This window comes from Bos grunniens, chromosome 9 (genome assembly GCF_055505025.1).
Source record: "Bos grunniens cultivar Pamir isolate PY7600 chromosome 9, Bosgru_T2T1.0, whole genome shotgun sequence".
Taxonomy (NCBI): Eukaryota; Metazoa; Chordata; class Mammalia; order Artiodactyla; family Bovidae; genus Bos; species Bos grunniens.
The window spans coordinates 21,096,925-21,124,741 of NC_141173.1; the positions used below are offsets into that span (position 1 = coordinate 21,096,925).

The 27,817-nt window shown below is 38.8% G+C and overlaps 1 long non-coding RNA gene across 4 annotated transcripts in view; it reads left to right on the forward strand.

Moving 5' to 3' along the window:
• Positions 1-6,142: 6,142 nt before the first annotated feature.
• LOC147365665 (uncharacterized) overlaps positions 6,143-27,817 on the forward strand; it is a 319,969-nt gene continuing 298,294 nt past the window's right edge. The window contains exons 1-4 of one of the 4 annotated variants that reach the window (XR_015132297.1): positions 6,149-6,934; positions 7,208-7,438; positions 7,962-8,086; positions 23,786-23,940. This is a non-coding gene — a long non-coding RNA (uncharacterized LOC147365665). Of the gene's footprint in view, positions 6,935-7,207; positions 7,439-7,961; positions 8,087-23,785; positions 23,941-27,817 lie in introns of those variants that run through there. The other 3 variants (XR_015132294.1, XR_015132295.1, XR_015132296.1) reach the window with 3 other exon arrangements.

Below are 27,817 nucleotides of genomic sequence, written 5' to 3' on the forward strand. Positions count from 1 at the left end.
TGTCCAGACTTCATTCTCCTTTCGTCCTCCAGTATCTTACTGCTGTTCCCATTGATCAACCCTTCAGGAAGGTAGAGGAAAAGGGAGCTATTTGATAAGGTCCATTTTAGTCAGCCTTGTAAGACAAAGAGCAGGGTGGATCTGGAAGGAAGTAGACCTGAAGGAGCAGTGGCAGAAATCTGACACAGGCCATAAGAGGTCTCTGAATTTATCTTTTCTGAATTGTCATACTTACATCAACACAGAGGAACATGACGCAAATTGACCCAGGGAAAAATCTTCCGTGGATAGCAATGTTCTGGCACCTGCTGCTTTTGACCAGAAACTATCCTTCTGAAGATAACTGAAGTGGATTTTTGCCAGAATATGATGTTTCCAATTACAGGTAAAATAATAGTCTGTGTTAACAGAAACTGAGATTGCAATCATCTGTGAATATGACGACAAGTATGCCCATACCTTCTGTCTAGTTATCTTGGGAATATTTGTACTTGGGTCTTTTACAGTTGTTTGTGAACATCCCAAAGGATTGTTCTGAGGTTATGCACTTGTGTTATGGCATGTGGATTGATCTAAAGATTTTCAGTAAACCTTAACATAGCTAAGTAGAATTAAGACCCCTGCAATAAGATATACTTGTGTACCATGTATAGAACTTAGAGAATGTAGCTTTGACCTGAGAGCTACTTGAATGGAAAAACAAGCAAAGGAAAAAGACCTAGCAATTTTCTCATTGGTAGATTTCATTGCTACGGTCTCAGAAGTCCTTGACAATAGGGGGAGGGTGTTTGCTGGGGGTAGAATGAGGAGTGCTATGTGAACAGTTTTTCAGGAAAAGATCAGTGGCAAGTCAATTAGATGAAAGGATGAGAGAGAAGATTCTTAACTAAACAAAGCTAGGTATTTGTATTTGCTACTTACATCATTTCCTTCTCTATATATAGAGTGAAAGAGCAAAGGCTATATCTATTAACCAGTAATATAAGAAATATAGAATGACTCAAGGCAAATTACCTTCCTCAGGAATAGAGGAAATTTCTTTGAAATCTGAGAACAGGTATAGTTACTAGGTATTTCTATGAAATGGATATGATTAGATTTGTATGTGTTAAAAAGCATCTTCTGGGAAAATATGTTAGATTGATTATAGGTATGAAAGTTAAGAAGAAGAATAAAGGAAAATTTTGAATAATCCACTATAGAGATGTCAAGAAAAATGGGGAAAAATAAATGTGACCAATGTGATAAACAATGTGGAAAATGGTAAACAAATATTACTGAGAATTCAATGGTACATCTGGATCTTCTATTTTAGGAATACATGACGCATTAACTATATTTTGGAGGCATTACCAAAGAATGGAAAACATTTTAACAATAGGAACCATCATAGTCCCTGAATGTCCTGGTGACTTGGGGCAAGTCCCTGTATCTGTTTGGTTTACCAGTTGCTTCATCTGTGAGCAACAGAGTTGAGACAGACATTCTTGAAGGATTTTTCTTTCTTTCCTCTTCTTTTTTTTTCTTTTTGCATTTTCTTTCTTTCTCCTCCTCCTTTTTTTTTGTTTGACTGTACCATACGGCATGTAGGATCTTAGTTCCCCAACCAGGGCCCAAAAATCTGCCTCCCCTGTACTGGAAGCTCAGAGTCTTAACCACTGTATTGCCAGGGAAGTCCCTTGAAAGACTTTTCTAGTGCTAAATAGACATTGTACTAAGAACACTGAGGCCTACCGTAAATACTGCCTTTACTCATGTATTGAATGAAGTATGACTCACAAATAGTAAGTTTTTACATGCCCAAATCTTACGTTTAAGTTCTGTGAATTTTCATGTACATCGGTAATTACCACATCAAGACAAAGAACATTTCTAGCACCCCATTTATGCCCCTTCCCAATCAATGCCCTCCTACCTGAAGATCATCATCTAATCTGACATCTATTTCAGTAGATTTGATTTGCCTGTTTTTGAACCTCATCAACATGGAACCATACAGTATTCAAAATGTTATTGTTTAACTTAGTTATTAGTATTCTTCCAAATAGTAGTGTAGTGTTATGCAACTTTTTGTGCTCTTTGTGTTTTATACAACTACAGTGGTTCCTGTAATTTTATTTATTGTGCTGAAAGCTATTTGGGTAATTTTCTTCCCAGTGAGAATATCCTCTCTTCTGTCCAATTTTCACTCAATATCAGGAACCAGTTCAAGTTCACTGTCTCTGTGAAGCCTTTTCATAACTATTCTAGTTCATATTATTGCCTTGTTTTCTGACCTCCATGTAGTTCTTAGTCTATAATACTTAGCAAGGACATTAATCATACAGCACTTCTAAGTATTTGACTGTTGCACGTATTTGTAGTGTCTTCTTTCTCAAAAATTGTATGTGCCAATGAAAAGACAGATTGACCTGTTATTTTTTAAAACCCCAGAATAATATAAATACCATTGAATAGAAATGAGTGACACCGTGCACGTATGTTTTTCTCCCTGTTACATAATCACTGTTTCAGAACATGGGCTCTGGGGTCAGACAGCTTGAGAATGGGCTTATGAGCCATTACTTTTAAGACTTGATTTTACCCTCTGTAAAACGGAGTTCATGGCAGAATTTGCACATGTATATACAGTGCTCAGCACTTTTGTCTTGACTAGGATTTTCAATCTTGTTCAGTCCTATCTTTCGAAAAACCATCCTTTATATGTGATTCTATCACACTTTCAACAACTGTTCTGGTTTTAGGATTGAGTGAGTGAATTGTGTTTAAATACTTATCCCTCGGAAAATTGTTTCAGAGCCACATCTTTTAGATGCTCAGTTAAAAAAACTTTCCCACTCAGGGCCTGACATATTGGTTTTAATCCATGCTACTAGCAGGAATTGCTTACATTCTGATGTAGCATTGACTGGGCTCTTAATAGTTGCTAGTGCTGTGATAGATGTGTTTGTGCAATATTAACATTTTAGTCGATCACCTGGGTCCTGGGTGACTTACTGGGTATGACATAAAGTATCACTATCCAAATATCTAGAGTAGTTTTTTTTTTTAGTAAAATCTTTGAAACTAATAAGATTAGAAGTAAAATCTTAGAAAAAATATCAAGCTATGTTTTTTTCTTAGTGACTTTTAATCACTTTCAAACTCAAAGAAATAAGAAGAGTATTTGTATCCAAAACCGTAATAAAGAGTATATAATTTGGCTGAAAATTTCCCAGAGGAAAATTAGACCAACATAAATATTACAAATAAATGCAATTTTTCTCTTGAGGATTATGATGGAAATGAATGACATTCTTGCCTACATATGTTCTAAAAGTAGTGACTCTTTTATTTATTTTATTGATGTATTTATTTTTAAAATTTATTTGGTCACAGGCACTACATGATCTTAGCTCCCCAACCAGAAATCAAACCTGCATCCCCTGCATTGGAAGCATGGAGTCTTAACCACTGGGCCACCAGGAAAGTCCCCTGGCCATTTAAAATTAACCTTGAGATGCAGGTTGAGGGAAAGTAGAAGCAGATCTTCACACACTGGTGTGGTCACAATAAGGTGTAAACCTGTGCAATGGATCTTTTCCTAAATCAGTCTTATGCTCAAGCCAGTGTACCATTAGACAAACAAACAAATAAAAACAAAAACAAAAACCCTTTTCATTTTTTGGTGGGCTCTCAGATGAATGTGGTTTTCCTACCATATTAGAACTAATTGAATTCTGACATAATACCCCATTCTTCTCTTCAGCTCCAATTCTTGGGTATTTATATGGCAATTTTGGTCATATTTTGGTAATGATGTAGATTTATAGAGGATTATAACAGATGATTCATACAAAATCTTTCTTTCTTTCTTTTTTTTTTTTTCATTTCTGGAATCCTCTTGGCAAGACTTCCAAAACTTAGCCACTAATAGGACATAAATACAGAGTGGCTATGTTTCTATTTCTAGAGAAGAGTAGAGTAACTATAGTGCTGAGGTCCTGGGGGTGGTTGGATTTTGGTACTTCCAAATTGGCAAAACATACTCATTTGCAACTTTTTAGGATCATGTTCATTCTGTATTTATCTTGGTGCTTTGTCAGAACATGGCTGGACTTTGGCAATTCTGTGTGCATATACATTTTGTATTTTTTTTCCTTTAAATATTTCCTACTTTTCTTTTGGAAAGATTTGTTTGTTTTCTAAAAACATTCTGGGAAATTTGAGAATGAACAGGTGTAGAGCAAGCATGTTAAACGTCTAAGCATTGTTTTTGTTGACCTTGCTAACAACATTTTCATATTTCTTTCTTCAAAACATTTAGCTCTTGCTGTCTACATGTCCACTAGGTAACATGGTATTAAAGTTGGAACTAGGCTTTATTTTGATATTCTTGCAATGGAAACAAATCTTTTGTATTTAAGGGAGAGAAGAATCTGTCCCAGTCTATAAAATAAGACAGAAAGAAAGACTACACCAACCAGAATATGTAAGTTTAAATATACCACTTAAAAATATTTATTTCACCTTTTAATCTAAATTGGAAAACAGCCAATAACCAGGTTCCTTCGTGTTTTTCAGGGAAAGCCAACTTGCCATTTTAAAAAGCAGATTTATAATCCTTTCAATTCACCAAATCTATATTGAAGGCATATGATGTTTTGTTAAGACCCAGAGACTCAGTGGTGAGAAGAGATTCAGGTCCTACCCTGGCCTCCTGGAGCTTACAAAAGAGAGTCACACATTTTCTTCATGTCTTTTTTTAAATCTTGCAATGCAATTTACAGAATAATTGCATATAATTTACTTTCAACATAATATGTATATATGTATGTTCTTAATTATATCACATAAATGATGACTGATTCAAGCGTGCAGTGATTCAAAATATTATGCTTAGCTTTTATGAAATGTTTCTTTATTGAAAAGAAGTCTGTATATTAATTCCCAGTGTCTTTGAATGTTTACATTTTATTGCTGTCAAGTAAAGACACAAATAATTGCTAAATAATGCTGTCTATAAATATTCATAATGAGACAGAATGTTTATATATCCAAATTATGTTTTAGACACATACACTTTAATCAAGGGCAGACTCTAAAATGATAATTAATATAGCTGGCATTTGCATTAACAAAGGACATTTATAGAAGGTACATTTATCAAGTTAAGCACAATTATAGCACATGTAGCTGCTGGTTAATTAAAATAACGTTTGCATGAGAGTTTACATTAGAAACTGACACAGGGAAATATTTTCATTTCCATATGCTTTGAGTAATTGTATTTTAATATCTTTTTCTTCTCTGAAGTAGTTACTTCATTTACTTTTTTATGAGAATTCAATATATTTAAATTTGTTCTTTTTCCAGATATATTAAGGAACTAGTAGATACTATAACTCTGAGCTGTATTTACTCCCAGCTGAGATATATCTGATAATTTTTGGTGTTATATGGATGGACTGGGCTTGGTTTGGGTGTTACATTCTTTCATTTCTGTGTCCCTCTCTGAAAAGATCATGAGTGTTACATTTTCTGCCTACATGCTTGGTGGACTGTGTGAGGTGCCACTCAGATCCCTTTTCTGGATTACAGGAAATATTCTCTTAGCTGCTGCAAGTGATGTTGGAAGAAGGCATCAGTTAGCATCCTTTGGGGACTGTATCAAACTCCCTGCCCTGAGCAGCCCACAGCCATTGGCTAAGCACCATAGGGTATAAAGACCCAGGTGGTCTCTCCAGTGTTTTCTGGCTCCAGAACTCCTGTGGGGTCAGCTGAGGCTGCTGGGGGCTTGGAATTGCAGTGCAGCTCAATTTCTCTGCTATCTACTCACTTCCACAGGTGTTGGTGCCAAAAGCATGCCGAAAGAAACCCTCCTTTTCAGAGGGTGCTTCCTGGGAGCTCAAGCTGTGGAATCTGCCCAGAAGTCAAAGGTCTTGATGGCAATTGTACACTGACAGCTAGTTCTAGCAGCTATTACTACACTGATGTTTATTCTGGTCACTGAATAAATGTCAATATTCATGAAGATAGAGCAACTTGATTTTGCTCATATTTTTGGACTCTCTGTAACAATCAGCTTCTTCATTTCATCATGGTTAGCTGACGAATAATATGGCAAGTAATTGAACTCATCAGAAAAGTAAAACAAATCTATAGTAATCACACTTTTCTTTAGTGACTAGTCTTTGTGCTCTTCAACCTGCAGATTGAGCAGGCTGTGGTGTGCTTTTGAAACAAAGGAAAAGATGAAACAGATGCTTGTTAATCATGCTGGAACTTCTAAAACAGCTGTTGCCATGGGAGATATTGTTCCAGTATTTCTTTTGAATTTTACATGAGGACATTTGCTCCCTTCTTGGCATTGCAAATTACAGGAGTGATTGAGGTATTCTAAAACCCCTAACTCCCCTTCCCCATTTGAATGCCTAGCATTGCGTTTTGGCATCAATTTGAGCTGTAATGCCTTTGCAGCAAAGCAAGGAAAAGTCTGTAAACTATAATTGCTCACTGCAAAAGTGTTTGATGATTAGCACAATCTCTCAAGCAAGCTGTAAAGTATAGAAACTGTGCTTAGGGAGTTAATAAAACAATCCCGCAGTTTCCCTAGACAGTTTTTCCAGGTGCAACGTTTTCCCTTCTCAAACAAAATCTACAGCTTCGGAATTGAGTGAGCCGCGCGCATGGATCAATGGTCAAACCCAGAGAGTGGGGCTCATCCAAGAGAAACAAGATGAAAAATTCAACCAGAGACAGAAATCTGGACGTGCACCAAACAACTTTTCATCAGTATGTCTGTCCGGGAGGAAACATTTTCCAGTGGCCTCCTTCCTTTTTTTTTTTCTTTCTTTCTTTCTAAATGAGCTCAACTGCAGTGTTTTCAGGCGCTGTAACCAACAAACTGCTTTGGGCATGGAGGAGCATGAATAAGTGATGCTGTCTGTTCAAGGTATCTTACCTGCTCCACCTCCCCTACCCCCACCCCCAAGTCAATTCAAACCTAATGATAAACCAAGTCTAGCAAATTTGTCTGCAGTCCACGTGGGGATTTGCGGGTGTGGTTTCCTAACGGTGCGGGACTCGGAGTCAGACGAGCAGGGCTAACGTAGAGGGGAAGAAAGCACTATGATATCAGCTGACCTCTGTTAGGGAAAGGGTAGAATTTGGGGAATTTAACTGTTCTCTCTCCTTCATTTGCTACGTATGTGCCCTCCAACTTCAGTTGTGGATGCCGTGAAAGCAGCTGGAGCAGGCCTAGTACCAGCATCGGGCACCTCCCTGAGTCTGAGGGCAACGAGGCGGCCATCGGTCCACCGGAAATGTACAAACAGCTTCTTCCGGATGCTGGCCTTGGTCTCAATGCGATGCTCTTTCGCTTAGCGGATAAACCACCCCATCAGGTGGGACCATTTGGAAGTGACAGTGAAAATACACAGGGCTCGAGTAAAGCCTGGTGAGTCATCTTCTGTTTTTAAATGGGAACTACCAAGAATTTATACGTGCACATCGCCACTCCATGCATTTAAATTGACCTAGCATTTACATTTGAAAGTGTTCAGAGGATGAACAGAAGGCAGCTTACTGGCATTAAGTATATTATTCACTATACTATATAACTGTAATAGAGTGATTTCAAAAGTCTCATGAGAAGGTGGGGAATTAGAAAGATAATTTTGTCCTAGCTGTTTCATTTTTATCCCCCTGGGCAATAGGGGGACTGTTTCCTATTCACAAGGTGGCAGGGACCGCAAAGGTCACTGTCATCAGTATTCCTGAATTACAGCAAACACATTGCACATGGCAAGTTGTCAGTATGTCACGATTCAGGTGGTAGCCTGAAATAAAGACAAGGAAGCAGGGCTTATGGAGGGAGAGGAGGCGAGAAGCAGTGATGCCGGTGGAGAATTCAGGAAGGGCTGTGCTGCTCTCTGAATGTTTCATTGAGTTGCTCTCCTTTCACTACTTGTGCTCCACAGATGCCTTTCAAGTTATTTCATCCTGCACCTTTGCAAGGTCCCTCAACTTGTCAGTAAACTGGATGAGTGCACCTTCTGCGTATTCCTTCAAGCAACGTAAATACTGAACAGAAAGGGAGCAATGGGTATGTATCAAGGAATCTTCCTCTGAGGGGACCTTGTGTCATTAGTCAGTATTCTTTGACATAGTTGTTAAAATACAAGTCTGGCTAATTGCCTTAATTCAACTTGCTTGTCTTGTGTTATCTGTGAGACCAAGACTTGCCAAGTGACTTGCTGAATAATGGTACATTTTGCCATTTTTCCCAAGGCAGTACAATAGAGTATGAAAGCACAGACTTTCTTTATATATATATATATAAATATATATATATAAAATTGATTTCCACTTTATTTTATTAATTTTTTATATTAATTTTTTATTTGGAGGATAATTGCCTTATAATGTTGTTTTGGTATTTCTGCTGTACGACAAGGTGAATCAGTTCTAAGTATACACATTTCCCCTCCCTCCGGAGCCTCCTTCCCACCCCACTCCCCTGACCCGGCCCTTTAAGTCATCACAGAGAACAGAGCTGAGCTCCTGAAGCACTGACTTTCAAGCAACCCACCTAGGTTTGAATCTGGGCTCAGCTACCTACTATTAGCTGTGTCCTTGGGCAAGTTACTTAATTTCTCTGTGCCTTAGTTTGCTCATCAGTAAAGTGCAGATGATAGTGTCTTCCTTCTAGGGTTTCTGTGTGAATGAGATGTGCTAGCAACAAGTGTGTATTCCTAGAAATGAGCACTGAGTCTGTAGTCACTGCTGGCCAAGTGTTCGCTGTCATCCACGTTGTCATCCTCACTAAACAAATGGCAAGCCCGTCATAACATTGGTATCAAACCTGCGTGGCCAACCAAGATCACTGTTCACTACAAGGAGCACACAAAATAAATGTTTAAAAATCAGTTCTAGAATGTTCCTGCCAATCATTCCTGTTGAGGCCTCCCTCTTTTACAGCATGGATTATAGGAACTAGGAAATGGTCAATGGTTTTAAAATATGTAGTGAACAGTAGTTATCTAAGCTATGTGTTCTCCCAGAAGAGAGCATAAATAGGTTTTTCTACCAGTAGCTGAAGTTTTCACAGCTGGGGAAAAGCATATGGTTCTGCCATAATGCTGGGTGTCCTTGAGTAAATTACTTTATCTCTCTGAGCCTCAGGTTTAAATTTTTCCTTTGTCTTCTTGTGAAGTAAGAATGAGGATATAAATTTCTTGTATTCACTTATTTCAAGGCACTATATTGAGTAACTAATATACACCTTGCATAACCAGGTTCTAAATGTATTTTTATTCACATTGAACAGTGAATATCTTTGCCACCATAATAAAGTTATAAAAAGCATCTATAATATTAAGAAAGAAAAACTGCTATAGGGATATAAAGCCTATATTGGACTTGAGCTTAGGTCTCTTTATTTTCTTCTCCAATGGGCTTGTCTGAACTTCAAACCATGCTCGTTTGCTTAATTTGGTTGAATTTCTTTCTTTCGTTGACTAATTCTTGATGTTAGATGGTAGTTTGCACTAATATCATTTTCAAGGATTTCCAAAGGGATCGTTCAGGGAATATTCTTAGCTTACAGAGAATATTCTGGGTTTCTCCAAGTTTATGAGCCTTGTCAATGTGAGAATAAGGGGCTTAAGACTGATATGGAACAAGGGGCAGCAGATACGATAGTTTTTCTGATAGTGGACATTTGCATGTTTGTGAATTCTTAGTCATATAATCATATATAATACTATAAATTTTTGGACTGGAACTAAAAGGTGAGGAAATATCTTCTAAAACTGTCCACCAGGCATTTGAGGTTCTTCCCCAACTATATTCTTTTGGAAGCTCCCATAGCATAATTTGTGATGTGATGAGGGCCAGAGTATGGGGTTTTGAAGGATAGCGGCTCACCTCCCAGGTAAGAAGCATGGATGACCATGCCCATTTGTGAAGAAAATAAAGAAAACAGACAAGTTGTTGACCAGGTCCTAAAGAAAAGGGCATTTGTCCATGTTTTCATGGCTTCATTATCTCTTCCTGGGAAAAGAAGATAATGGTGTTTGTCATTATTTTAGCAATGAATTGTTTGCTCTGAAATCACTTTAAATAAAATCAACACTGGAATTACCAACATCTTCCACCAGATACTTCCATTCTCACCTTGAAACTCCTTAGGTGAAGCATCAGTGATGGACTGATGGGCTTTCTTTTTACCCTTCAGGATGTTCTCCAGAGAATCTGGAGATGCCCTTGGGCCTTTTCATTTGTTGTAGCTTAGAAAGAGCACAATGGCACCCCACTGCAGTACTCCTTCCTGGAAAATCCCATGGATGGAGGGGCCTGGTAGGCTGCAGTCCATGCGGTCGCTAGGAGTCGGATACGACTGAGCGACTGCACTTTCATTTTTCACTTTCATGCATTGGAGAAGGAAATGGCAACCCACTCCAGCGTTCTTGCCTGGAGAATCCCAGGGATGGGGGAGCCTGGTGGGCTGCCGTCTATGGGGTCGCACAGAGTCGGATACGACTGAAGTGACTTAGCAGCAGCAGCAGCAGAAAGAGCACGGTGCCACTAGAGACAGCGGCAACTGAAAGCAATTTCTGGGCTATTTGAAATGCTTAATAAAAACTCCAGGAAACTTGGCCTCTTAAGCGCAGAATATGTGATCTTAATGTGGGGCTGTTGTTCATCTGGCAAGACCCCCTGCAACACAACTGGACTTGTTCCTCAAGAAGTGTCAGCAAGGCGCTGAAAGGATTCATAGACTGAGCTTTGGTCAGAACTTGTAGGTTTTCTCGGACTCCAAATTGTCCATGACGGGTACAAAAGACCCCCTGCTGACCCGTCCTCCCAGCATTCTTGGGGCAATTTCATTTTTGTTTTTTCCAGGTCCTTACTCTTTTATGATTGAAGAGCTCTCAATGTGTAAATAACAAATGGAAGTTGGACAGAGAGATTGGACGTGAACTTAGGTCTGTTTTCTTTATTTTCTTCGCAAATGGGCTGGTCTGAATTTCAAACCATGCTTGTTTGATTACTTTGGCTGAATTTCTTCTTTCTTTGGGTGATTAATTCTTGATTTTAGATCGCAGTTTGTACTAAAATCATTTTCAATGATTTCCAAAGAGTTCTTTCAGGAAATATTCTGGGTTTCCCCTCCAAATTTATGAGCCTTGTCAATATCACCCAGCACTTGGTTGTCTGAACAGGCCTCCCATGCAGTACTTTCTCCTGGCTTTGCCCTTTGAATGTGTTCTATGGAATAGATCCTGGGTTTTAGATTCGACAGGGCTGCTAAGCCTTGCATCGGCTTAATGTTTCTTATGGGTGCAGTTGGACAGATGAATTATGTAAAATAATTGTTGCTGACTATATAAAGTTTAAAGCTCTCTTGTGTAGAGGAACAGAGAAGGCAATGACACCCCAGTCCAGTACTCTTGCCTGGAAAATCCCATGGATTGAGGAGCCTGGAAGGCTGCAGTCCATAGGGTCACTGAGGGTCGGACACGACTGAGCGACTTCACTTTCACTTTTCACTTTCATGCATTGGAGAAGGAAATGGCAACCCACTCCAGTGTTCTTGCCTGGAGAATCCCAGGGACGGGGGAGCCTGGTGGGCTGCCGTCTATGGGGTCACACAGAGTCGGACACGACTGAAGCGACTTAGCAGCACTTAGCAGTGTGTAGAGGAAACGTGTTAAAACACTTTGAGGTCTCTTTAAATTTGCACAACACTTGAGTACGTCATCATCACCACCAGGCCACCTACTCTGGTTCTGTGCTGTCTGTGAAAGTGCTTCCTGTGTGGACTTTCAGAAATGCAAGTGGGATGAAGCAGAGTAAAAAGTCATCATCTGTTCTCTTCCAGGATCAGATTACATGATAGTCGCTTAGGTGATATCTTACGCAGACAAGGTACCTTTGTGTGTAAACATGGATTTTATCCATGTAAACATGTATCTCTGTAGATACACCCTGGGTCAGAGAGGTCAAAAATTTGTGGTCTTGGTTTCTCCCAAAAAGGTACTGGCAAGTCCATGGGTGATAGGTATGTGAACAGTGAAACAGACCTCCTACCCGTGGTGATCAGAAAATAAAAGAATGGATGCCTAGCACCCAAGGTACTAAAAGGCAAAACTAAGTGGAAAGTGTCCCAGGAGGTGCATGTGTCTACCAGGGTGACACTGTTTGCTTCTCTTTCTGGGAGTTTCCCATTAACGTCATCGGATATTTATAATCCGCCTCCTCCCTTTTCAGAACTGTCAATTAATTCCACTCAATACTCAGTCATTTGGTGCTAAGTACCGGTTCTTCTGGTGGTGCTCCGAGAGAGATAGGATGCTCTGATCTGTGTTTCAGCAACACCTCCATTGCTAGTCTGTCATTACCCACATGTGAGTGGTGGTGAGAGATTCGAAACGGAGGCGGAGTTTGCAGGCAATTTCCTTTCTCTTCTCTTTCTGGAGTGGCTACAGTGAAGATAAGATAAACCAGTAACCCCTGTGCAAAGCACTGCCAGCTTCTCTGGTGATGGAAAAGGGCTTCTGAAAGTCAAGGAGAGAGGGAGAGCCAAGGCCTGTGTCTGTTCCTGGTTAAATTTCCCTTAATTTCAGTGCCAACAGCCTTTACACTCTATCCCTTGTTTGCACTCAGAACAAAAGCTTCTCTCTTACAAATGTTTAACCTGCAAACTTCACAGGTATTAAAATCCTACAGAGCCCAGCAAAAGGAACCTCACCTCTGTACGCAACCCCCCACCCCCCTGCAATGGTGTCATGGGCTGTTTGTTGAGGGTTACTTTGAAGGTTCAAGCAAACAGATTGAGAAACAGCTTTTTGAAACTTAATAGATTCTTAAATAGATTATAACTGGATTATCAGGAAAATCCCCAAGAAGCTGTCTTAAACTTACTTTGTGTATAATGTCCAAGAAATTTATGAAAGTTCATTCTCCATCTCTCTCTCCCACCACCCTTCCTTCTCAAATTCCCTCATCTGATTTATTCTCGTAATTGGTAAGTGAGCCATTTTCCTATTCTGTTAGAATGTCTATGAAATGATAAAGAGAAAAAAAGTTAATTAAATGGAAGAATTTGTGGAGGGATATTAAGTTCAGAAATAAATTATTTCAACATGTGAGGTTTTCATTGGGCTGCCAAAGAAAATCCATGCAGTAGGTCACAAGAATAGAATCAGTAGCTGGTAGGCTTAAATTTCCTGGTTTAGAAAAACTTAAGATGGGTGTTCAGATATGACGTTTTCTAAGTTGGGTGGTTTGGAGTAGAGTATGTACTTACAAGTATAATTTCAGAAAACAGATTTTGGCAAACTGGATTAGAGGTGAATTTAACATTATTAATCTTTGCATTAATAAATGAGGCACTGTATTTGATGATATTTTGTTTTATATTTTAAATTGCAAATACTGTGCTAGATGAAAGGAAAGTGAATTATAGTTGTAATTTTGTCACTAACAAATAATGTATTCGGAGAAAATTTATTTAAATTGTAGGGGGCCTTAGTTTACCAAAGATGAAGATTTTAATGTCTACTTAGATACTTGCTCGGAGAAGGCAATGGCACCCCACTCCAGTACTCTTGCCTGGAAAATCCCATGGACAGAGGAGCCTGGTAGGCTGCAGTCCATGGGGTCGATAGAGTCAGACATGACTGAGCGACTTCACTTTCACTTTTCACTTTCATGCATTGGAGAAGGAAATGGCAACCCACTCCAGTGTTCTTGCCTGGAGAATCCCAGGGACGGGGGAGCCTGGTGGGCTGCCGTCTATGGGGTTGCACAGTCAGACACGACTGAAGCGACTTAGCAGCAGCAGTAGATACTTGCTAACTTTCCAGATCTAAGACTAACCCCAAACCAAGCAGAGGTATCACTTCAAGTCTGTCCTCTGCTTTCCAATCAGATTTGGAAATAATACCACATTTCTGGATGCTATTTAGTTATTACAAAATTGTGTTATCACACAAGCAAACTTTTACTTCTTTAATAAAATTTGAGGGCTGCTGGCATTATGAATAAGGTACATGAAATGCTACAAACTTAAATAACTTCTCAAGGTTTTCTAGGATAAATTACATTGATTTCTTTTGTAGGCAAGAAATATTTTCTGCATGATTTCGGATTACATGATATTTTTGTTCTTGTTTTACATTTCTAAAATCTAGTTTTGAGAATACAATAGGCTTACACGACAAGTAGTAAAACAAAATTAAAAAGCTTTATGAAGTTGGTCATGGTAATTAAGAATCAAAAAAAAGAGAGATAAAACCACAGGATTCATAAAAAGTTGTAGTTTTTAACCTTTTTTGAACTATAGACTTAGAAAGTCTGAAAAGAGCCTTGGAAACCCTCTTACTACAATATGTATTAGCATACACACACACACTTAGACACAGCCTCGAGAGATTCAAAAGCAAAGGAACTACTTCAGGGCTTTCTGTGTCCCAATAGGTGGTCTCTCTATATTGGTCTTTGCGGTAATCTTTGTCACCTGTACGGTGGTGTTAGAGGGAATGAGGGCAGATAGTGACAACTCTGAGTATCCCAGTATGGGAAGAGCATAGTGGCCCAGATAAAACAAAATGATGGATGATTCTCAAATTGTTTCTCTTTGATCTCGTAAAGGCTTCTTTTGCTTTGTACTTATGTTAAAATCTGGCCTTCTTGAGAACACACGCGTTGTTAGCCATATTTGCAGTGAGTTGCTGGGGGAAAGCCAGCTTGAATTTAAAATATGCTGCGGATGGTCTACAAAGTATATGCAGAATATGTGGATAATTACAAGCTTTCAACAGGTTTTTATGTATTAATAAGCCATTTACTCCTAGGAGAAATCTGAGCACATTCAAAAAAGTTGCAGTAATTTCCACACAGATAAATACATTTTACCACAGCGTGTGAATAGACTTCAGAGGGGGCTAAAAATTCCCCTTCCAGATTTTTCGTATCATAATAATCTATATTTGGAGGTGTATTCTGCTGTGAATGACATGGGAGAGAGCAAAATAAAGTATTTGTTCTCTGTCCCCCTTTCTTCCCCAACCATGTTTTATTTTCTCCTCTATTTCCCTGTGGTCACATTCTTTTCTCAACTTCTGAAGACAATTTAGTCTGGGTCTCACTCAGTGTGTGGTGCTGGAGGATGCTTGGGGCACCCTAAAAGTAATGCTGAGTCTGATTCTTATTAGGATCAGAGCTGCTGAGCAAAATTTTTAAATAAATGAAACCATTTGTAAGGGTTTCTCTTGATAATGGTTATCTTATTTATTTCCCTGTTACGACGACATTCTCTGGTAGATGTTATTAATAGTGTTTTATGAAATGTTAAGTCAGGACTCTAAAGGGCTGAGCAAATTGTCCCCAGCCACTAAGGTTGTAAGGACAGAGCCAGGTCCAATTAACTACACATCTACATTCCCTTTAAATATCTTTAGCTTCAACTCCAAGCTGGGGTATACCAGATGCCCAATTAATATTTGGGGAATATTGTTTGAAGGATAGAGCTACCTTCAAAACTGCATTAGTTTCCTGATGTGATATCTAGCTAAACATCCTGCTATTCATCATCCTCTGCTCTTGTTACTGAGTTCAAGTTTTTACCGTCTGCCTCATGACAGGCCAATAAATCAAGAGACAAGCTGTTGGGGCATGGAATAGTAACTTTATTCAGAAAGCTGCAGACCCAGAAGATGAAACTATCTTAATCTAGTATGAATTCAGGCTTCTTTTATATTAAAAAGGGTGGGGGTGACTTCCCTGGCAGTCCAGTGGTTAAGACTCTGGGCTTCTGTTGCAGGGGAATGGGTTCAGTTCCTGAATGAGGAACTATGATCCTGCATGTTACATGGTGCAGCCAAAAATAGGGGGAGTATGGGGTTTCATTGGTTGTTGCAAACTTCTTGTTGCAGGAACCCTTTGTTCTTGCATCTGTCCATCTAAGTCAAGTCACAGTGTTCCTGTAAGCCTCTAAGAAGATAAATATTTTTCTGTCTCCCGCAACTTTTTATCTCTATATGAATGAAAAGTGTTACACCTTAAAAAGTGAGAGCCTTGAGAATGGACAGTCCTGTATATTTTAGGCTATAGGCAACATTTTCAACCTATAGCAAAAACAATTGAATAAAAAGGTTAAAGGAAAAGTAACAAGTCTAATCAGTTTTGTTCTCTATTACACTTAGGACTGGATAGTGAGTTTCCATGCTCTTGGAAGCAGAGTGGTGGGCTAGACAACCCCAGCTAGAAATTCATGTCCTGAAACCTATAAAATTGAATGACTTCCTTACTAATAAACATTCTTCGAAGTTGTGGGTGCAGTACTTTAAGAAACACACCTATGTCTTTTAGTCAGATAATAGAAGATAGTTTAAAAAAAAAAAAAAACTGGAGTAGAGTTGTTTTACGTTGTTGTATTAGTTTCTTCTGTATAGCAAAGTGAATCAGCTATATGTATATACATATTCCCTAGTTTTTTGGATTTCCTTCCCATTTAGGCCACCATAGAGCATTGAGTAGAATTCTCTGTAGTATACAGTAGGTTCTTACTAGTTATCTGTTTTATATATAGTAGTGTATATATGTCAATCCCAGTCTCCCAGTTCCCTCTTTTTCCTCCTTGGTATCCATACATTTGTTCTCTACATCTGTGTCTTTGTTTCTGCTTTCAAATAGTTTCATCTGTACCATTTTTCTAGGTTCCACATAAATGCGTTAACGTAAGATGTTTGTTTTTCTCTTTCCAACTTATTTCAGTCTATATGACAATCTCTAGGTCCATCCACATCTCTGTAAATGGCATAATTTCACTCCTTTTCATGGCTGAGTAATATTCCATTGTGTGTATATACCACATCTTTTTTATCCATTACTCTGTTGATGGACATTTAGCTTGCTTCCATGTCCTCTCTACTGTAAATAGTGTTGCAATGAACACTGGGGTGCATGTGATCTTTTGGAATTATGGTTTTCTCTGGGTATATGTCCAAGAGTGAGATTGCTAGGTCATATGGTAGTTCTGTTTTTAGTTATAAGAAATAGAAGACAGTTTTAAAAATATACCAAAGAGTAACTGAGCCATTTATGTATGTTGGTTTAATACAATCCTAAGAATATTTTGCTAGAATATCTTGAAGAATTTAGGAAATATTATGTGTTGACATTTTATAAATACACTAATACTTCTTTCCCACTAATGATGACTTTTTAATCCTGGAAAACATTCAAGTAATTATAGTCAGCTTTCATGTATCAGTGACTATTCAAAGTAACATTCTTATATCTGATATCTAGCTTGATTTTATAATAATATCTATATTAGAAAGTTTTAGAATGGCTTCCTGTTATGTTTTGAAGCCAAAAAACTTTCAACAATACTATAATTCTCTTTTAAATTTGATTATTTATCATTGGTCATTTCTATTATTAGTTCATATCAAGTCTCTTAAATTTTTCAATGTTAATGTAAATAATAGCTTACACTAAGGAAGTTTCCAGGCTTGGGATTCTTAAACATACTGACTCCTTAATCACATTCTCGCCCTGGTTGTTGGTTGTCTGCCTGGATTAAAAGATCAAAAACAAATAAAAACTGCAAGTGAGAGACTTTTCATAATTCTTTTGCTGTTGAATTGTGTTTCTTTCTTTAAATTCCTGTTCCTTAGTGAATGAATTTGGCAAAATCCTTGTCTGGTTGTTGAAAGGAATAACGGTAAGAAATAACAATGGAGAACAAAATGCCAGTTGATTTTTTAATCTTTATTTAAGATTCATAGTGGTATTCTCCATATCATTGACCCCTTGTGTTACTGACAAGGGGTTCTTGTCTCCTTAATCAATAGAAATTGATCAGAAGCCAGACAGGAAATTCAGACAAGGCTTTATTGGGGTCCCTGCTGCAGCAGGGGACAGTGAGAACAAACAACAGATTCCCTTGCTTGCTTGCTTCCTGAGGAGAAGGGTAGGGGTGTGCCCAAGAGTCCCACTGGAGGGGTGGCTTAGATGCTTTGCCCGCCTCTTAGGTGGTGGGGTATACAGGGGGCCTGGGCAGTACACTGCTTTTGCTCAGGACTCTTCAGAAGTGGCAGTTGGATCTTTTGGTCTCTTTGTATCTTTTGTCCAGAATTTGCCCTTACTGCACATGCATGCATTTATTTTTAGTCCCATATAATTTCTTTGTATTTTGTTGCTTAAGAAGAGGTGTGTCTAGCTGCAAGCATTGCAGCAATGCAGCAAAGGGTCCCAGGTCCCAAGGCTGTCTCACTTGAATGCTCATTTCAGGAGGAAGAGGGCAGAAATGGGTATCATAAGTTGAGCTTATTGGGTTCTAAACCAGGAATTAGAGCTAGATCTGCCTAAGTCATATTGTGATTGACTCTAAAGATCTGGAAAAAGCTTGAAAACCAGGGGTCCATTTATACTTGCTTCAGACTGCAGAGTACTGGCAAATGTGAATGGCTTAGTCTGCCTTCTCCGCCTCTAACTTCATCTAAGTACATCTCCAACGACAGAAAATGTCTCCCTACTTAGACTTTCTAGGCTTTTCTTAAAGGTTTGTAAAACTGGGCGAGGTATGTGATGGGGGTGTGGGGAGCAACGATAAAGAGTCAGTCACAGGTGTAGCGTGGGGAAGACACATGCCATGTTGCTCTGCTGTAATTTTGGGGGGAAAGAGGACAAGGATACGAGGACAGGATGTTTAAGAACATATCCCCATATATTCTGCATGGGATTCAGCAAACAAGGTATGTCAGATCCTGTTCGGAGCTTAAGAAAGACCTGCACGAACTGTACAGGAAGGCCATTCACAGGATGGCCTGCACAAACTGTACAGGAAGGCCATCCACAGGATGGTGATTGTCTCTGTTGGGTAGGTGGCTAGAAGAGAAGTTAATGAACTATTCTGGGGAAAAGACCAAACCTGGGATTCAGTCCCTCTCTAGGCTATGCAGATGCAAACTTCTGCTGACACTTGGGTCTTGAGTAATCCTAAGTTACTGAAGTTAAGCACATTTGAGGCTATTTAGCACTCTTTATGGTTTGATGATGGTCCTCAATAGTGTTTTTCATTGTTTTAATAAAATAATTTTTTTTGCCTAAAATGACCTCTCCTGAACAAAGACAGATGCAGGTTTTTTACACTCACTGCTTATAATTTTTGGAGCCCTCTTTAAGAAAATAGCACAAAATTACAAATACAAAATAAAGTATAATATGACTATTTCTTTAGAAGGTAGAAAGAAAGCACAGTACATCAGAAAATTTAAAAAGCTGACAATCACTGAAAGCATAATAAATTCAGAAAACTAGCACAATATTTGTATTGATAAACTGCTGGACACTTATACTATGCTTTTTTTCCCCTTTTTATTATTTTTGGCTCCATAATCTCTGATTTCCTTTTTTTTTTTTTTTCCTGAAGACAAGTTTTTAGAGCAGTTTTTGGTTTATAACAAAATTGAGAGAAGGGTACGGAGGTTTCTCTTAGATCTCCTGCCCCAGCACTTTCACAGACTCCTTCATTATCAACATCACTCATCAGTGGCACATTTTTTTTTTTTTTTAACCAAGAGTGAAGCTCACTGACACATTATAATCACCCAAAGTCCATAATTTAGTTTAGGGTTCAATCTTGGTGTTGTATATTTTGTTGGTTTGAACAAAAATATAAGAACATATATCCATAATTCTAATATAAGAATATTCAGATTCTTTTCACTGTCCTAAAAATCCTCTGTTCTCTTCCCCTCATCTTTCCCTCATCCTCTGGCAACCTGGTAGGCTGCAGTCTATGGGGTCGCTAGGAGTTGGACACGACCGAACGACTTCACTTTCACTTTCACTTTCATGCATTGGAGAAGGAAATGGCGACCCACTCCAGTGTTCTTGCCTGGAGAATCCCAGGGATGGGGGAGCCTGGTGGGCTGCCGTCTATGGTGTCACACAGAGTCGGACACGACTGAAGCGACTTAGCAGCAGCAGCAGCAGCGAAAATCCTCTGTTCTCTTCCCCTCATCCTCTGGCAGCCACTGATCATTTCACTGTCTCCATGGTTTTGCCTTTTCCAGAAAGTCATATATAATTGAAATCATACAGAATCTAGCTTTCTCAGATTGGCTTCTTTCACTTTGTAGTATGAGTTTTAGGTCCCGCCATATCTCAACAGCTCATTTCTTTTTAATGCCTAATAGTATTCCCTGTCTGGATGTACCACAGTTTATTTTTCCATTCATTTCCTGAAGGACATCTTGGTTGCTTCCAATATTTGGCAATTATGAATAAAACTGTTCTCAGTAATTATATGCAGGATTTTTATGGATATACATTGTCAACTTTGGGCAGAAAATATTAACGAGCTGTTTTGTATTGTATTGCTGGATTGTATGATAAGAGTATATTTTGCTTTTTAAGATCTGATTGCTTCTTTACATGACAACAATTTTCTAATGTCATTTTCTTTGGAGAGGGTAATTAAGTCTTTCCTCTTATATGACTGAATGAAAACTTTTTTTCTTATCAGTAAGAGTTGGTAAGCATGAAACAGGTAATTTCATATGCAGATATACTTCTTGCTAGTAGCTGTGTTATAGGTTTGTGTCCTACAGAGGGTCTGATAAATTCTGTCGCATGATTGCCATCCAAAAAAAGGAAAAAAATAGTTCAGTGTGCTTATAACTGTTTGCTCTGTGTCATCAAGTATATTTCTGTCAGGAAAGAACTTCATCTGAGGCATACTAAAGTACCATTTCCTCTGTGTACAATGTTAGAAGTCTTATGATCAGAAGATTTTTCTCCAGATTCGCTTCTGGATCTATACATATCAAGACTTGTTTCCCCTTATAGGATCCACAGGTTTCCTAGGTTGTGAATTGTAGGCATGCTTAAGTTCTATAAGCCTGTCCTAAGTGGTATATAGAAAAACTGTTGATTTTTATATACTTATTTTTTAGTTATTTTGACTTGCTAACCGTAATAGTTCTTTAGTTAGGATAGATATTCTTTGAGGAAGTATTTTATTTTGTTTATTAGAGGTTCAGATATGAAAATTAAGTCAATGTTTTTTGGCTTGCATAAAAATAATCATATTTAATCATATTCTTTAAATCTATTTACATGATAAATTTAATTGAAGGGTTTCTTTATTTTAAGTCATAATTATATTTCTGAATGAATCCTTTTTGGCCCTGGTGTTTTATTCTTTTAATATTCTGCTGAACTTTTCCCCCCAAAATAATGTAGACAGAGGTGTAGCTACAGAATGCTTATTGCAGCAGTATAAAAGAAAGCAAAGAACTGTAAACAAATGAAATGTTCAAAACTAGGATGTTAGTTAAATAAATTAAAGCATATATTTCCAACTGAGACTGAGTAGACTTCATAAAGATATTATAAAACTGTATTTCCTAGCTTGTCTATATTATTTGGTAAAAAAGCTGTAAGTATGGAATGAGACCATTATGTGTTATATACACACACATAACACACAAAGTTATGTGTGTGTAAGTGTTTGAGTCTGTGAGTGTGTTTGTGTGGGAGTATATGAATGTGTGAAACAATGTGTCTGTGTGTATGTATCCTTCTGTGTGTGTATATACTGAGAATGATCTATACTGGATTTTAGCAATGAGATTTTTCCAGGTGAATGGAGATTATATTTTTTGTTTTATTATTATTAGAAAAAATGACACTATAGATTTATCCAATTGAACAAAAAGTACAATTAATATCCCAACGCAGAAATAATCATTGCTAGGAATAAATGAACATCATTCCAGATATCTCTTCAGTTCAGTTCAGTTCAGTCGCTCAGTCATGTCCCACTCTTTGCGACCCCATGAATCGCAGCATGCCAGGCCTCCCTGTCCATCACCAGTTCCCGGAGTTCACTCAAACTCATGTCCATCGAGACGGTGATTCCATCCAGCCATCTTATCCTCTGTTGTCCCCTTCTCCTCCTGCCCCCAATCCCTCCCAGCATCAGAGTCTTTTCCAATGAGTAAACTCTTTGCATGAGGTGGCCAAAGTATTGGAGTTTCAGCTTCAGCCTCAGTCCTTCCAATGAACACCCAGGACTGATCTCCTTTAGGAGGGACTGGTTGGATCTCCTTGCAGTCCAGTAGTGGTTTTCCCCACTTTCTTAGATATCTCTTACATACATATAAATACGTATACATAGATGAATATATGGACAAAATACTTTCAAAACTGTGCTCGTATTTGGTATTCTATTTTAAATTTTTTTATTGTTTGCATTTGTGAAAAGAGAATAAATTGAAACTAAATAGATTGCTCAACATCAGAATATGGTCAGTGTTAGTTTGCTATGGCTATCGTAAGAAAAGACCACAAACTGGGTGGCTTACAGAACAGAAATATATTTTTGCAGAATTCTGAAGGCAAGAAGTCCAAGGTCAAAGGGTCAGTAGCTCTTTCTTCCAAGGTCTCTCTCCTTGGGTTGCAGATGGCCACCTTGCTGTGTCCTCACATGCTTGCCTTTGTGGACTAATCTCTTAAGGACATCAGTTACATCAGACTACTGCCCATCCTAACAATACCGTTTAAACTTAATTACCTCTTCAAAGTCCCTGTCTCCAACTGCTGTCATTCTGAGGTACTGAGGGTTAGGACTTAACTTCAGCATGTGAATATTTGCACAAAGGAACACAATTCAGCCCATAACAGATTCTTTACTGAAAGATGCTTTAATACCTTGGGCTTCCCAGGTGGCGCAGTGGTAGAGAATCCTCTTGTCACTGCAGAAGATGCAAGAGACGTGGGTTTGATCTCTGGTTCAGGAAGGTCCTCTAGAATAGGAAACGGCCAACCTGCTTCAGTATTCTTGCCTGGAAAATTTCATGGACAGGGGAGTCTGAGGGCTACAGTCCATGGGGTCACAAAGAATCAGACATGATTAGATGGCTGAGCACACACAAACACTTTAATTCCTTAACATCCACTCAAAAGATAAGAAAAATGATTGTAGATACACTGGAAGATAGCTGGGCTTTCTAAAAGTCATACATTACGTTTCTTCTGCTTCTTCCCATCTTCTTTTCCTTCACCTGTTTTGTATATATATGTATCACTTTTATTTTGTCAAGATTTATATTGTTTGCATGGTTACTCGACAAGTATAATTCCTATAATCAATGATCAGTTTTGTATTTAAATTTGTTCAATGCCCATTACCAGTCTTAGCCTCCGACAGTTTAGTCACTCAGTTGTGTCTGACTCTGAGACCCCATGGACTGCAGCACGCTAGGCTTTCTGTCCATCACCAAGTCCCGGAGCTTACTCAAACTCATGTCCATTGAGTGAGTGACAGGGGTAAGGTAAGAAACGGTAAGAAACTAGTCTTCCCCTAGTTTCGCTTTTTTGTCTACTGCCCAGGTCGAATTTTCAAGGAGGGTCAACAAGTATTAATATTTTGTGAATCTTTCACAGGAAAAACTGATGGCCTTTCTCAAGATCAAAATGACTGGGCACAGCTCGTTAGAGCCTGTTTTATTTCTTGTCCATAGATGATAGGATGGTTACTTGCTGGCCATTGTGGCCACCTGTTGAAGGAGGTCATTGAGAGGATGTGACCACTGGGTCAAGTTGGACCCAGGCAACTGAGACTCCTAACTCCCTCCCAGGCCCAGAATGTGTGTTCCACCTACTATCCCCGTGCTAGCAGTCCTTTGGAGGAAGCAGCCTTGTGAGTAAGGTGTGGTTGGGATTCTCCAGGACTTCCGTGGCAGTTCAAAGGTTAAGACTCCTCACTTCCACTGCACAGGGCATGGGCTTGATCCCTGGTAGAGGAACTGAAGTCTCACATGCCACATGGCCAGGTCATCTGGACTGAATACGTGACTGATCCCAGTTAGGGCGTCCATGTAAACATTCAAGATTCTGGGGACAGATGTGGAAATCTACTCATTCTGCAGCTGCCAAAGGTAAGCCTTGTAGGTAAGTTTCCTTGCTTATTACACCTGCCACCTACTCATCTGAGGCCATCTGTCTCTTTCTTCAGTCTCTCTCTGCCTTCCATGTATGGGCACCAGTTTACAAACCTACACTGACAGACATGTTCTGTTTCCCTCAGTGATGTTTAATAAAATTGATTTTGTTGCTGAAATTTTAATGTTGGGAGAATTAAGACAAAAGTTTGGATTTTGGGGTTTTCTTGAACATACTAAAGAACTGATAATATAACATCCTTTTAATTGTTTCTTATTCTCTGTTTTTCTTTTTTTGGGGTTTTGGAATTGTGTCTATTGATCAAATATATTTAGCAAAATCTGGATTTAAAAGCTTAATGGACTACTGCAGAATTTCTTAGGCTTTCAAAATGTATCATAGATAGCCAATAAACAGGATAAGCAGTGTTTTCCAAACATTTTTTTACCATAGAATTCATTTCTTTTTTTTTTTTTGAATTCATTTCTTGAGAAGAATTTTTTGTAGTATATCTTACAGGGAAATTTGAGAAATGCCCATTCATGTCAAATTGCTTTATTTTTTGTGTGTGTTTATTTTCTGTTTGCCCTTTGTTAGCCTTTGTTCTTTTGTTTTAATTGGAGGATAATTGCTTTGCAATGTTCTTGTTCTCTTAAGGCAAAATTGGCTGGAGCGGTCTTGTTTTGACAGCTTTGTGTGCTCCCCAGTCACTGGGTCCGATCACTTACATGTCCTGCGCCATTCTTGATGGCATTACTTTACAAATTCAGTCTTAGAATCTTTTTTGACATTACTCTTTTATTTCATGGCACCAAGTATTGAACTAGTTAATTATACTACGACTTCCTCTTTCATTTCTCGGGGGGCTTAATTTATTTGCTTTTATTGTCTTCTAGAAGGTCTCATGTGTTATATTTCCAAAATTCTTTCCTGTTTGAGAACATCTGCCTGTTGCCCATATTCTGAAACCAATGTGTCTGGCTGTAATATATTTTGATATATTTACCTTCAGGGTATCATAGGCTTAGTATGTTAAGTCTGAAACCAACCTGATTCACTTCCTTTTAAGTTGAGTTGCTTTTTCTATCTGGATGGCTGAAAAAAATATTTCTATGTTCTTGAATCTTAATAACACCAGGATATGTTGCAATGTTGATCTTTATCTTTTTCCTGGTAGAGAAGGCCTGTCCTTTCACCTGTGCTTCTTTTTCCTTTCAGGGACTTAAAATATCTCTGAATATTTCTTCTTTTCATTCTTTGGATCACAATTACAAGGGTATGAAATAGCCTTCTATTACACTGGCTTTGGTCTCTGACAACTGTTTTCTAACTTTTTTGGGGGGGGGTAGTAGATGAGGCAGGTTTATTTACATTTTTATACTTTCAAAATTTTTCTCTATAAGCTGATATTTTTAAAATTGGAGTGTAATTGCTTTGCTTTACAAAATTGTGTTAGTTTCTGCTATACAATGAAATGAATCAGCTATATGTATACATATATCCCCTCTTAGTCAATAAAGTAAAAGTAGATGTTTTTCTGGAACTCTCTTGCTTTTTCAATGATCCAACAGATGGAAAAATTCTAAATTCAGCTTGAATATCTGGAAGTTGTGGGTTCATATACTGTTGAAGTCTTGCTTGGAGTATTTTGAGCATTACTTTGCTAGTGTGTGAGATAAGTGCAATTGTGTGGTAGTTTGAACATTCTTTGGCATTGCCTTTCTTTGGGATTGGAATGAAAACTGAACTTTTCCAGTCCTGTGGCCACTGCTGAATTTTGCAAATTTGCTGGCATATTGAATGCAGTACTTTCACAGCATTATCTTTCAGGATTTAAAATAGCTCAGCTGGAGTTCCATCACCTCCTCTAGCTTTGTGCATAGTCAAGAAGCAACAGTTAAAACTGGACATGGAACAATTGACTGGTTCCAGATTGGGAAAGGAGTACATCAAGGCTGTATATTGTCACCCTGTTTATTTAAATTATATGCAGAGTACATCATGCAAAATGCCGGGCTGGGTAAAGCACAAGCTGGAATCAAGATTGCTGGGAGAAATATCAATAACCTCACATATGCAGATGACACCACCCTTATGGCAGAAAGTAAGAACTAAAGAGCCTCTTGATGAAAGTGAAAGAGGAGAGTGAAAAAACTGGCTTAAAACTCAATGTTAAAAAAAATGAATTTCTTGGCATCCAGTTCCATCACTTTATGGCAAATAGATGGGGGAAACAATGGAAACAGTGACAGACTTTATTTTCTTGGGCTCCAAAATCACTGCAGATGGTGACTACAGACATCAAATTAAAAGACACTTGCTCCTTGGAAGAAAAGCTATGACTAACCTAGACAGCATATTAAAAAGCAGAGGCATTACTTTTCCAACAAAGGTCTGTCTAGTCAAGGCTATAGTTTTTCCAGTAGTCATGTATGGATATGAGAGTTGGACTATAAAGAAAGCTGAGCAGCAAAGAATTGATGCTTTTGAACTGTGGTGTTAGAGAAGACTCTTGAGAGTCCCTTGGATTGCAAGAAGATCAAACCGGTCTATCCTAAAGGAAATCCATCCTGAATGTTCATTGGAAGGACCATTGCTGAAGCTGAAGCTCCAATACTTTGGCCACCTGATGCGAAGAATTGACTCATTGGAAAACACCCTCTTGCTGGCAAAGATTGAAGGCGGGAGGAGAAAGGGTCGACAGAGGATGGGATGGTTGGATGGCATTGCTGACTCTATGGACATGAATTTGAGCAAGTCCCAGGAGTTGGTGATGGACTGGGAAGCCTGGCATGCTGCTGTCCTTTGGGAGCGACTGAACTGAACTGATCCCCTCTTATCTCAAGGCTTTCCTCCATTCAATTAATACAACTTTTAACTCTTATTTTCTTGCTCTTTCTAATTTATTGGGAGATGTGTAGTGGTTCTGACGGTGCTGTTGTAGGTTGATCTCTGCAGGCTTTCTCTTGACTTCTGTTGTTTTGTGTCCTTTGTTTCATCATATCTCATTAAGTCCTTGCCCATTATGAATCACGTTCAGAGAAGCTCTTATGCTTTTAGAATATGCTTTCTTTTAAATTTTTTTCATTTATTTATTTTAATTTTATTTTTGGCTGCACTAGGTCTTCTTGCTGTGCATGGGCTTTCTCTAGTTTTGGTGAGAAGGAGCTACTCTGTTGCGGTGCATGGGTTTCTCATTGTGGTGGCTTCTCTTGCTGTGGACTGTAGGCTCTGGGTGCTTGGGCTTCAGTCGTTGCAGCACACAGGCTCAGGAGTTCTGGTGCACAGGCTTGGTTGCCCCATGGCAAGTGGCATCTTCTGGACCAGGGATCAAACTCGTGTCCCCTGCACTGGCAGGTGGATTCCTGTTCACTTTACCACCGGGGAGGGCTTCCCTGGTGGCTCTGACAGTCATGAATCTGCCTGCAATGCGGGAGACCTGGGTTTGATCCCTGGGTTGGAACCATCCCCTGGAGAATGAAATGGCAACCCACTCCAGTTTTCTTACCTGGTGAGTCCCCACGGACAGAGGAACCTGGCAGGTACAGTCCATGGTGTCTCAAAGAATCGGACACGACTGAGCAACTTTCACTTACTACTAGGGAAGTCCAGTATGCCTTCTAAATGAGATTTTTCTATCTATCAGTCATGTATGCCATGTCACTTTTTCTTCCTATATATTTGCTGTGTTTATGGATGATTGTTGCTGTTAAGTCACTCAATTGTGTCCAACTGTTTTGCGATTCCATGGACTGTAGCCCGCTAGGATCCTCTCTCCATGGGATTTCTCAGGCAAGAATACTGGAGCAGGTTGCCATTTCCTTCTCCAGGGGATCTTCCCGACCCAGGGATGGAACTCCCATCTCCT